This window comes from Zonotrichia leucophrys, chromosome 3 (assembly GCF_028769735.1).
Source record: "Zonotrichia leucophrys gambelii isolate GWCS_2022_RI chromosome 3, RI_Zleu_2.0, whole genome shotgun sequence".
Lineage (NCBI taxonomy): Eukaryota > Metazoa > Chordata > Aves > Passeriformes > Passerellidae > Zonotrichia > Zonotrichia leucophrys.
Window position 1 is genome coordinate 58,340,363 of NC_088172.1, and position 13,077 is coordinate 58,353,439.

General features: G+C 39.3%; 1 long non-coding RNA gene across 1 annotated transcript; it reads left to right on the forward strand.

Moving 5' to 3' along the window:
- Positions 1–2,283: 2,283 nt before the first annotated feature.
- On the forward strand, positions 2,284–3,808 carry LOC135444899 (uncharacterized). Its single transcript, XR_010439341.1, has 3 exons — positions 2,284–2,388; positions 3,193–3,269; positions 3,369–3,808. It is a non-coding gene; the product is annotated as an uncharacterized LOC135444899 (long non-coding RNA).
- The last annotated feature ends 9,269 nt before the right edge of the window (positions 3,809–13,077 follow it).

The following is a 13,077-nucleotide window of genomic DNA, read 5'->3' on the forward strand; positions in this document are numbered from 1 at the left end:
GGCATATTTTAGGATTCCATGAATGCAGAGCTCATTATTTCTGAATAAATAAATAATGTTTCTGTTATTGGAAGATAGAAAAAAAAGATTCTTTTGTATGAATCCATTTTGACTGCTGCATCTCACCTACAGGGTCAGTGGAATATACAAGTAAATCACTCACAGTCAGTGGAATTCATAGAAGGTCATTGATCAGACCCTGTGGTCTCACAACATCATGCAGAAGGCAGGTTTTTATTATTCCACAGTGATGCACTGAGACTCCAGACATCCGCAGGGAGTCCTTGAGCACATTCTCTCCATAGGATGCCAATGTACACATGCAGTTGAATGCCAGACCTCCTTTCATTTGGGGTTGTTCACAAAGCGTGGTCGGTGATACATAATGTGAGGCTGACAAAGCTGGCAGTATCCTCTTAAAAAAAAAAAAAAAAGTTGAGGTGAAAAAATGAAGCATTTCCACGGTTCAAAAAAGAAAAACTTCAAAAAGATTTCAGAAAGTATTATCTTGGCTGCGCTTCCAAGCACTTGAGAGCTGACTGCCAAAGTATTAAATCTCCAGTAAGATAAAAATATCTGTTCATACACAGACACACACACTCAATAGGCATCTAAAAACCTATTCAAATAATATTAAATGATTCAATCTGGCACAAGCATGAAGCCTGCAGAGAATATGGCAATCCCTTCAGTAACTGTTGCCTTGTCCACAGAAACTTTGCCAGAGCAAAATTCTATAAAAGATCCAAGCTCCAAGCACATCTCCTGCCTTACTGCCACAGCACAGGAGGCATCTCTTCCAAAAAGACTTGCAGCTTCTTTTCAAATTTAGGGCACGATGTACCCTGCAACACATTTCCTCCCACACTAATAGGGAGACTGCAAACACAGGTGATCATGTTTTTCAGCTGTTAGTTTTTAATAATTCTGGAAACTTGCTGTGAGTTCATTTATTAATTAATATTTATTTGCTAAATTTTTCTTGAAGGCAACTGTTGCTTTTACCACTGCCCTGTTTCCAGTACCATTCTACTATGACACCACTGAAAAATCCTCTTTTCCCAAAAAGGGAATGAATACCATAAATGTCTGGCAAAGGAAAACTGTCCAAAGGCACAGTCCTAAAGTTCTAAAGACACCATCAAGCCCATGGTTCTAATGGCTCTTCTCCTGATAAACAAGAAGCTAAATAGCAAGTGTGACTGTAAATGTGGGAACTAATAAATCAGTCTCTGGTAGCAACGTGCAACAAGCCCAGAAGCTTTGCAAGTGGCCATGTGGTCATGACCATAAACTTCACACCTCCTCAGTGTTTATTAAATGTCTCTCTTCTGAACCTAGGAGCAAGAACAGGGGTTTAATAAAGGCAGGTGGGACCTGGAACTGACAAAGCAATATGTTTTTCTTCTGAATGAATATTTCATTAAAAGCTCCATGCCAGTCAGCCACTTGTAATTCCACATGAGATAGGGAGTAATTCTGTAATAAGTAGTTAAGTGTCTTGCCTAGAGAGATGCATCACTGCTTTTTTATATCACAGGACACACCATAACTTGAAAAATTACATGAGAGGATAACTAAACTAGAGAATTCTCCATGCCTCCAGGCCAAGTAGAGCACTGGCTGATCCTTTAAAATATCTAATTGTGAAGCTTCATACATTTACCCAGAATATGAATGCACACAGCCTTGTTTCTCCAGGTAAAACAGCTCAGAGCTGTGCATCTTGCTTAATCTGAGGCAGATGAGCATTCAGCACATTTAAAATTGTCCACGTGGAACATTCCTCAGTACTGAGGAGCTGCCATCATTTTGCATGAAGAAACCACAGGAGTGTTTTATTTTAGAGTGGTTTGGCTGCCAATGTGCATCTGCCTGTGCCTGATGAAAGCTGTAGTTTGAAAGCTTTGAATTTCCTTTATCATCTGTAGGCAAAGCCTTGTACCAAGCCCTGTATCTTCCCACTATGCCAGGGTTTCCTTCCTCCACATTTCAGTCAGAGCAAAGGCAGCACCTGAGGTACCTCTCTCACCATCTGCAGCAGCAGTTTGCAATTTATACATTTATCATTGCACTGCTGGTGCTGAGGTCAGGGTGCCTGTATGGGTTTTGCAGAAGGAAACATTCCAATAAAAACTGGGACATGAGAAACTGTAGGATGTTAATAATCTTTGTGTAAACATTTGGTGATTGGGATTTATAATGGCATGATTGACAGGGTATTATCTAAAACACCTGTTGAGAACAAGACAAATGGCTAGCCTAGACTGAAGAGGAGGGTGTTGCAAAAATGAGAGATGATGTTGCTGCTTTTGGAGATTAGCTCAGAACTGCTGAAACACACAGCTACTGTTCATTGTATTTCCAAATTGCTATGTGAACCTGATGGTGAGATACTGAGCCTAAAGGTTGCATAATAGTAGAAATAAATAATTTTTTATTCTCTTTTTAGAGTAAAAAGTGAACTTCAAAATTATTTATATCATTTGGATGAAATAATACAAAAACTATTTCATCAAAAGAAAAAAATTATTACCACTATATATTTTAATGCTAGATTAAGTGAAGGCAAATGTGCTTTAATTATGTTCTGTAATTTGGACCACAATTAAATCATTCAGTTTTTAATTTAGCCACTCCACTATTTTGATTTAGATTAAAACAAGCAAAAAAAAACCCTGAACAAAACAACTCAAAAGTCACAAAACAAAACAAACAAAAATGAAATTAACTTCTGTTAGATAGACAGTTCTTCACAGAAGGATGGACAAAGGCAGAAATCTCACTGGGTTGTTCATAAAAAACAATATCATTTAAATCTAAGCTGAAAAAAGAAGCTATTAAAAGCTTTTGTCCTTCTGATGTCAGCTCAACAGACTGCAGTATTAATAAGCAAAAGTCACAGATCAAAGCAAACAATTACAGTTACATTTGAACCGCCATTTTTATTAATGGTGTCATTAATGGTATTCTTTGAAAGGCAACTCCAAACATAGGCCCAGGAATAATTGAAGACATGATTTTAAAGCACAGGGTGGTAAATAATGGTAAATCATGATTTTCTTTTTAATAGAAAGAAGGCCATTAGTTTTTGCACGCAATCTGCTTTGATAAGACTACTTGGAGGAATCCACGGTCTGAGTTTGTCCATGCTACTGTTCTTAATGATGTTTCTTTTGTGTTACCCCAAAGGACACTTTCTTCTGGAGTTTGGAAGCTGGCTTTTCAGAATCACACCAACATTCCAGTAAGGACAAAGGCTTTTGCAGGTAAGAAGGCAGCTCAGCATTACAGAGCTCTCCTTGCAGATGAGCCTCTCTGATGGGAGGTTGAGGCATTGCTGTGGGTTTGATCTTGTTTCTCCCCAGGTGCACAAAATTTACCAATACCAGTCAACTTGCTTCCAGGGTACCTGGTAGTGTGTGACCTTTCAAATTCACTTCATGTGGAGCAGGTCAGAGGTGTTCTGAGCACAGAGGCTGCAATCAGGCTGTCTGCAGAATGCACCAAATGTGACAGAGACAATTGTCGGGTCCAAGTGCCAGCAGCAGCAGGAAGGGGTGAGGCTTCTGCAGCTCCAGCTCGACGTGTGCTGCTGTACACAGAAGCCCCAGGGGCCACAGGGATGCTAAAGAGAACAAATCAGATCTAACACCTGGCCCTGAATCATACTGGAACAGCACAGCTCAAACATCTGCAGTTAAAATTCCTTATTCTGCAACACAGACTCGTCATACTTGCATTACATTTGGGGATACATCCTGTCCCATGATGGTATTTGACCAGCAATGAGGTCACCATACTTGGGGAGCTCCTCACAGCATATACAAAAAGAGGCAACATCTTCTCTAATTTTACTTTTACAAGAAAAAATATGAACAGATATGAAGTTCCTTAGTCCTTGAATTTGGTTCGTTTGAATTGACAAATTTAAGAAATGCAAAAATGTATATGTTAGAGAAACATAGAACTGCACTTGAATGGTGGTGGGAGTATGATTCCCTTTAATTTTCTGTGTATTTTAGTGTCATGCAAAAAATAAAAATGTATTCTGCTCAATCACTGGCATTTTTTAGAGCATACAGGACAATAGGTATCAGCTGCAGCAAAAAAATTCAATGAAAGCTCGCTGGAAGCCACAGCAGATAGAAACACCAATCCATAGATCAGCATTTCAGTGTCATTATCCTTCAGGCTGTGCAGATGGTGGTTTGCCTAGTGCCTGCTCTTTTCAGGCACTGGCCCTAGTTTCAGGCACTATCCATGCCTTATCTCATTTGCATCATTTTAATTTAAAACAATAGTCTTTAAATTTCACAATGTTTTCAAGCTCAAAGGTGCCAGAGTGACTTGGATAGTGGCAGATATCTGGAGAAAAATATAGACAGGACCTGGAAGTGCTATAGATTATTCTTACTCAAGCTCCAGATTTCCAGTCCTCTCTGGTTTAAAACTCTCTTCTCTCCCCAGGCAGGGTATATATTTCAGTGCACTTCCATGCTTCTGAACCACTGTTGGCAAGAGCAAAGCTGATTTCTTTCTCAGTCAGGAGGAATTGGGTTTCTGATCTTGGTACTCAATGGGTGCTCAATGGGTGCTGTGACCTGCCCTACACAGGACCAGTCTTGCTCACCAGATACACTCTTCTACACTGAGAGCCTGACAATATTTTTGTTTATGGCGCTTATTATGCTGATTTATTTTTGTTGACACTACAGGATTTCAAAGTCTGCCAAGAGGCTGAAGTCCTGGAAATTGTGGCCAGTTTGATATGAAGCTATTGGGCTCAAGAGACATTGGATATTAAAGAGGGAGGCAGGTGCAGGAAACAAAGCTTGGCATGACAGATTATCCATCACATGTGGCAGGGACAGAGAATGGCAGTGCCAAGAGAGCAGCAGCACCCAGCAGCTGTGGATGGGCTATGCACAGGCCAGCCTGCAGCAATCTGCTGTTGAGGAAAACCAGTCCTCAGAAACTCCTGATTTCCCTTGGGCTTGGATGAAATGCTCATCGTTGGCCCTCCTTGGGGTTAGTGCAGAAAAAAATTCTTCTCTGTCTGTTTTCCCCCTGTTTTTGGAACCCTGGTTACTGAGAATTTTGGACCTTCTGTGCTGACAGGCACTGACCTCCAAGAGAACACTGCTTTTGACCTGAGGCCATGGAGAAGGCTTCCAAAATTGAATGACAGAATGGGATTATGGGTGTGTAGTTTGAATAGAAGTGTGTGATATCACATTGTGGAAAACTTGAAAGTTTAAAGTTTTAGACTATAGTAATAGATATATATAGCAAGATGGAAGTTTAGGGTGGTGGCTGGTCTTTTCTCTTCACTTTCCTCTTCACGGGTTTGGGTGGTATCCTGTAATTGTATAAAAAAGTCTGCATTGCAGGCCATGGGTTACTGGATTAAAAGTAAAAATAATTTAGGTGTCATTTCTTAATTGGACAGTTTATCCTTAAAGGGCCTTGTAGAGAGAGAGATACAGCTCCATTTTTAGTTTGTTAGAGTGAAGTGCTGTAGAAGTCTTGATTTGTGAGACTGTAACATAGATAAGTACTAATAAATATCTGACTCCAAAAAGAAATACCATCTCGCTCATTTAATCCTGACCTTGGCAAGAAAGAAGCAAAGAATCCACACCCCTGCCCTTTAGCTCTCCAGAGTTCTTATCAGCACAATGTAGTTTTCAGTCCACACAAGAAATCACAGCCAGCCTCTGTGTTGGGTGTGATGGTGAGACTTTAGCCTATGCCTGGGATCGCACTTGGAGGCAGGCACACAGCAGCATTATTAAGAAGTGGCTGGATTGGGATGTGCTTTGTCCTCCTGGGAAACACAGCCATCAACACCCTGCCCTGCTCCTGTGAGTATCCCAGCAGGTGAGGCTTGGGGGGAGACTGGAGATTTTTACACCCTCCTGCATAAGGAGCTGTGGATTTTCAGCTAGAAGGAGCACTGCCAGTGGTATTGTTATTTTATACAGAGTAACTACTAGTACTGCTTTCCATAGCGCTCTATTGCTTTTCCTAAAGGTGAAGGCCAAATACAAACAGACACTGGTGTGTATTCAAGGTTTCCTCCTCAGTGGGTGCTAGGAGCTGCTCATGGAAAGCATTCCCAGAGAGGTTTCCATGTTGAATGAACTCCATGAGGTGCGTGGGTGAAAAACACAGCATCCACTGCATAACTCTGGCTGCCTCCTTCCTTCTGAGCCACACGATGCACCAGGCTGTGTGACTCAGTGCAGGACAAGTTCAAGAAGACCAATAACAACACGTAGAGAAATCTCTCTATTTCTCAACTCGAGTCACTCAGCAAGTGAACATTTGATTTTTTAAAATACAAAATATCAGTGTCCTGATGAGTCCTTGGCTGTAACTCCCCTTGCAATACAAAATAATACAAGAAACCCTTCATTTAAGGTGCTGTTCTGAATCAAGAGGTTCTCCATTCTATTATGTTGCATATACTTATATTGCCTGACAATTAGTATTATTGTAATATTATACTGATTATGAACAGAAAAAACACTGTATGTGCTACTACTTTCTCATGAAAGTTTAACCAAAACAGAAATATTGATTTCTTATAGTTTTGTTAGTTTCCAACCAAAACAAAAATAACTTCTCAGTCATTCCTATCTAAAAATTAATATTACTGAGTTTCAGGTAATGCATGTATAAGTCTTAAAATTTGCAGGAAAACCAGGATTGTAAGACAGTCTTGGAGCCCAGGGTCAGTATGGGACTGGTACTACTTTTAGCTCCTAGCTCTGAAGTTTATATCCTCTTTACAAATAAGCCTGCCTTTTCTTCAAATATATTTGATTGGAGTTCATATCCATGTTATACACACATACAGGTTTAACTATTTTGCTTTTTGTTCCAAGAGAGAAAAGCAAGCAGAAATACTTAGGGGATAAAAAACACCAAACAAACCCAAGCCCAAAGCATTTTATGTAGTCTTTTTCAGGAAACTCCTAATCCTCTAAATGCTAGTACTTTTTTGAACATTCTGAGGGTTAAATCATTTGACTTTCTGATGTAAAGGTCTTTTATCTAAATTTCCTTCTAATTAATTTTCTAAGTACTCAGAACTCTCAAAATGGGGTTTTAAAAATCTTTTTATATTAGTATTTTTCCAGAAAAAAATTTCAATTTATCCAACCTGAAATGAATTGAAAATCCTGTTTAGTACTGTTTGCTCTGTTGACAACTGACTTTATGCAGGTAACATCACCTGGTGTTCAGTTTATCTTCTATCAAACGAGAACAAGAATCCTTCATAATCCCATTTCTCTTTCTGTCTCTTGGGTGGAGAGACTCCACTGTGCTCAGGGATCCCATGGAATGTCCATCCTCCAAGTGCTGTTTGACTTAATATAACAATAAAATTTAATAACACTGAAGTGGAACCAAACAGTCTTTCTCTTGTCTAATATTCACAAGCATCATCAATTATTTTCAGAGCATTTCTCTATATGTTTAAAGCTGAGTCTAGCTTTAATTTCACTCTTATGAGGCTCATTCCACATTAAAACTACTTTATTTTGACCTTATTTTCATAATTACATTAAGATTTTGTCATATTCACTTTCATTAAACTGAATTAAGCCTTCACTTTATTAAACTGTGATTCCCTCAGGTTAGGGGAGAGGAATGAAGTGGCATGCAAATATTTCCATATTGAACTGACTTATTTTTGCTCAGAGCTGTAATATTTAATAATTTTAAGATTCTTTCCAGTGATAAAAAGTCCAGTTTCTTAGATTTAGCAGTCAACTTCTTAAAAATAAAACCAGCAACATTCCAAAAGCACCAGAATGCATTTATACATTTATGGCACTCACCTGAAGATACATGAGGACTGCCTAACCTTGAACATTGTGGACATCCCATGACTACAACACATGGCTGTGTCCTGCTCCCAAATTTTCGTCAGACCTGCACTGCAAACTTTGTTACACCTCTGTAGTTTTTTGAAAACTCATCCATTCCTACGTGAAAGGGTCAGACAGATAATATCTTGGCTGTAAGTGCTGTATTTGTTGACTATTCCTGAGTTCCAGCTCTTCAAGATGTCCACTGCAATTCCTGATCATTTTTAGACTAAAGTAAGGTATGCACAGTATGCTGCAAAATAAACTCCAAAAAAGGAAGGGGTGTTGCTGGATCACCTTAATCATTAAGTGGATCAAAATGCCTGTGTAAAACTTTTGATGAGGGTTACTTGGTACACAATTTGTTTTTGGTGATGATCCAAAGCTTATTTACCTCAGTGCTCAGTGCAAAGGCTGCCTACAGAGGATTTAGATTATTGTCTGCATCTCCATTAAATCCTTTCAGCCGCTTCTCTCTTTCAGACAATCTCAGCTTCATTTATCTGATACTTGTTTTTTGTCATGTCTTAACTCCTCTTTGGAAGTGCCTGTGGCACGTTGTCTCCTTATCCTCTTAATAAAATATTCTTGTGCCTTCTAAGTCCAGGAGATATTTTAAAATTAAAAAAGGCCCAAATACTTATTCCCACTGTAAGTGGTATGCAATTTTATTCAAAAAGTTGAAGTAATCCTAGAGTCGAAACCAAAGGCAATGAATGACCTGTTATAGCTCTCTGACTCTTATCTTGTGTGGCCCAGCCCCACTGGAGAAATGCCTTCCTGAGGTTCAGAGCTCTCTGCTGCACTGACTCCAGCTCCTGCCTCATTCCCACTGCTTTGGCTCCTCAGAGCTCCCCTCCAGTGCAGGGCAGAGGCAGCTGAGCTGCTTTGCACACCCTTTATCCCTTGGGAATGGTGTGGCAAAGTTCTCCAGCTTGCACTCCAGAGACTCTGCTGCTGTAACTAATTTACATTGTAGATGTCAGCAGGCTAGAGAGAGCTGGGCTAATATTATAAATAAGAATAATCACAGTGCTTTGCTCAGAATTGAGAAATAGGTGAGAAAAAGCTTATCAGAACAGATGGCTTGATGCATACCAAAAATACTTAGTGAACACGTGATTGGATGTGACAATCCTTATTGTTTCACACACCCAGATTTTGATGGCAGAAGCCATACCAAAATTTTTGAATTTTGAAGGAGGCTTTTTCTGCAAAATTCCTGAGTGGAAACTAGGCATATATGAATAGTTTCCCTGTGGGTCTGGCTGTGTCAGCCACACAGATAACATAAGTGGAGCTGACAAAAGCTGCCTTCCTTCTCTACAGCTGCACCTGCAGAGGGGGGCTGGCTGCACAGCATTACCCAGCCAGGTGACACAGCCCTGCAGCACCAGCTGACACTGCTGCCCTGCACAACTCCTGCTACACCTACCCCCCAAAGAAGCAGTGTTCAGTATGCACACATCCTCAGGATTCAGATCCAGCTTTAACCTTAGTAGAACCCTACAAAAGCTAAGTCAGCCTGTAAAAACAGCAAACATAGTTGATCAGTCATTCTCAGAATAATTGTAAAGTATTTGTCCCGACAGCCGTGAAATGGCCTTATCCCTTAAGAAGTCAAATGATTTGTTCAAATTCTCTGCTCAGGCACTTCCACCTGAGAGCTGTTTAGCCCAGCAATGGCTGACCTTGCAGCAAGAGAAGATCCTTGTCCCACTTTAGTCAATGACAAGAATGTCAGGGAGCCACAATAATAGGAAAGATCTCCATTAATCAAACAGAAGTGTTGGTGTCTTCCCTTTCTCAGGAAAACTGCTGTGCAAATGGAGTGAAAATAGCAATAGGAAGAAAACACAGGACAAGGAACGCTTTTTGTCTGACGTGTACGATAGAAAATTATAAATGTGTTGATTTTGCTAATGATTTAGTTTTGCTATAGTTGATCATAAAAGAAGAATATTCCTCCTCTCTGGAGATCTTGTGTCTTTTTTAGTGTGGGTGGAGATATCTCTTTGTCTAAATTGTCAGTAAATTGGAAAAAGTGTCTGAACTTTGTACTTAAAATATCTCAAAATTGTCTAAAAAAGATAAAACTGTCATAACACTTTCAGGAGAAAGGATAGGAAAGATGGGAGACAACTGGAGTGTGATTACAGTTACAATTGCTTTTCATGTGAACATCATTTTGCTCCTGGGGAAAAAAAAAATCACAGGAATGATAGTTTTATAAAACACTATCCAATTTCCTACATTTCATAATTCTTAGGCACAAGTTTGCTTTCACCTCTTTCAGAATTTTGAAAAATTATCACTGCCTGACAGTTCTAACACTAAAACTAATTAGTAATATTATAGCTTTTCTCATCTGTCTCTTGACTACAGTTCAACAGCTAGACGTGTGCACATAAACTTTGAACACAAGTAATGAAATGACAACGTGCTATGATAACGTAGATGATAATTAGGTATGTCATTGGTGCTTCAGTTTTCTGTGAGCCAGGTCATAGTGAGAAGATGTCAGATTACTGGAAAGAAATGTGACATTTTGAATGAAAAAATACCATAAGCCATAGCCTTACAGTGAACTTCAAAAAGGGTGAAAAAAACCCCTTGAGAACAGGGGCCTTGAGCCATAAAAGTAATAATTTATGCCTCTGCAATTAGACATGGTATCCTTATGTTTGGTGAAAATTGTAGCACACGCGGTTTAAAATAATAATGATTACCACTCTTTGGATTTAAGGAAGCAATTGAATCATTCAAATAACTGCACATTCTAACAAGTTAAATGAGGAAATGTGATTGGTTTACAGAGAAGAACTGGAATGTGAGAAAAAATTTACACTTCTGTATACTTCTTGTGCCTCATAAGACTCATCTTATTGGGATCATTATTAAATATAAGTAAGTCCTTGCAGGCCTGTTTTTAATTTAAGGGTGTCAAAACTGAGGAACATGGTGTACAAGCAAGAGCTTGCAGAGTAGAAATGAATGATTGCATAATGAAACCAGATCCACTGGTGTGAAGTTTCTTATCTGCACAGTCTGCTCATTACAATTCGCAGCAACCCTACAATTCAAGAAACTCATTGTCAAGCAACTAAGAATACATTAAGCAATGTTTGCAGCTCAACAAGAGAAGTCATTCCTAGTCATGCTTGTCCTTCCTAGCAGAAAGGGGAACAAAAAAGAAAGGACAGTCATGTCCTGTTCATCATCAGTAGAATGCATTTGTTTCACTGCAAATAGGGAGAGCTGTCCTGGAACAACCTAGGAGCATGTCAGGCTGCATGGAAATGTTCTCAAATGCTTCCATGCCTATCACATGATTTTTCTTGAAACAATATGCTCCTTAAATTATTTGGGAACAGTTTGTCTTTTCCCTTGTTAATATTATATCTATGAGGCCAATTCACTCAAGAAAGTGAGGTTTGATTAATTTGTGAAATACAAACCAAAACAAAAGAGAATAATGGACAATGTTCTTCTGGTTAGAATAATTTTCTAATTCTGTTAAACTTGCCTATTAGCCTTTTTTAGGTTGTGAAGTTCAAAGCCTAGGAGAATTGCCTTCCTTGGTGCCTTTATGTGCAAGTGAGCTGCAAGTTCTTGGGGTTTACAATTACAGTAATTTCCCCTTGTGACTGCAAATATTTCCACTGCTGTGAGGTGCTTCTCCACTCTGTGAACTCTATGTGTGTCATTAAAAAGGTTCAATCATATGCCACACATATGCTAACGTCTCTGCTTTCAGTCTTTATACATGAGCTGCATGAACTTAAAATCCAGCTATTTAGTACTTAATTTTGGGACTCTTTAAAGTACTGTACCAGTTACCAGAAGCTCCCAGATAATTGCTCTCACAGCTGTTCAGAGTTGTCATGGAGTGAGGATGCAGAATGGAAAACTCTGGTGTAATACAGTGACAACTTAGGGCAGGCAGAGTAGGCAAGCCGTCATCCAAACTTTGAGCAGTCTCTAATGGCACAAGAAACACTGAATCCTCTGGATAATTCAGTGGCATGTTTTGATCATCATGAACTATTTGAAATGAACACAGAGATGGCAAATGCACATGCTAGTCAGTGCTGAAGTGGGAGGAGATTCACCAAACTTCACCGCATGTGTTTCACAAGGACTTGTTCTGGTGTTTGCCAACCTCCACCAAAGGCCACTTTCTCTACATTACCCCAAATGCCTGCAGATCAGAGCACACAGGATTTAGTTTTAAAACTCATCTGAAAATTCTATGGGGAATATACCACATCAAGCCCAATTAACTGCTTCCAAAAAGATGAAGGTTTGGATAATTAGCGATAAATGCACATTCTAGACAAACCCAGGAAATGGGTCTATTTTCTGAAATTCCTTTAAAATATATGCCCTCTACAACATACTGAGGAGGGTATGTTAGCAAAAGAATGGACAATCAGCATGCATTCATCATACAGCAGTTATCATAGTACATACTACCTTTATTCTTTAACAAGTTTAACTGAGCTAAATTCTGTTAACCAAGAGGCATATTTGTCTGTTTGGCAATTTTCTTTAGAAAATCTAAAGAAATTGCATGGACCTCAGGCACTGGTATGAAAGTGCACAGCTTTTAGTTTCCAGATTTTTCAAACCAATTTATGTACTTTTTCTGTGTTTGAAATATATTAGCATTGTATTTTCTAGTTTAAGAGCATGACAGTTGAAAGAAAATTATTTTGATTTACCTATCCAAACATTTTCTCCTGCTATTATCCCTGCAAATATCTGAGCAGCCTTCCTCTAAAAGAGACTGAAAGCACAAAACCTCATATATATCTGTGGGTATTTTTGCTTTCCCAGAACTAAAAACATTCTCTTGTTGAACACTGTTTTTTCTTTTGTAGGAAATAGAAATTGCTCGTCATTTGCCAAGGGTAGTCTATGTGTTTACAAGGACTGCATGTTCATCTGTCCATCCATCCTTCAAACACCAGGCACTGAAAGTTCATTCATTTCAGTCATATGTAGGAGGCTTCTAGCCTTAATTAAGCCCTAATAACTTTCAGAGAAGTAAGGAACCAGATTTATGCTATGTGCCCAAATCCCACCACAGGGATCAGGTGGAAGGGTCCATCCCACATTCAGCTGGGCAGCAGTGTTCCAGCTCATGAGTGGTCACCCCAGCTCTGGCCTGACCATTGTCCCGAGTGTAGCT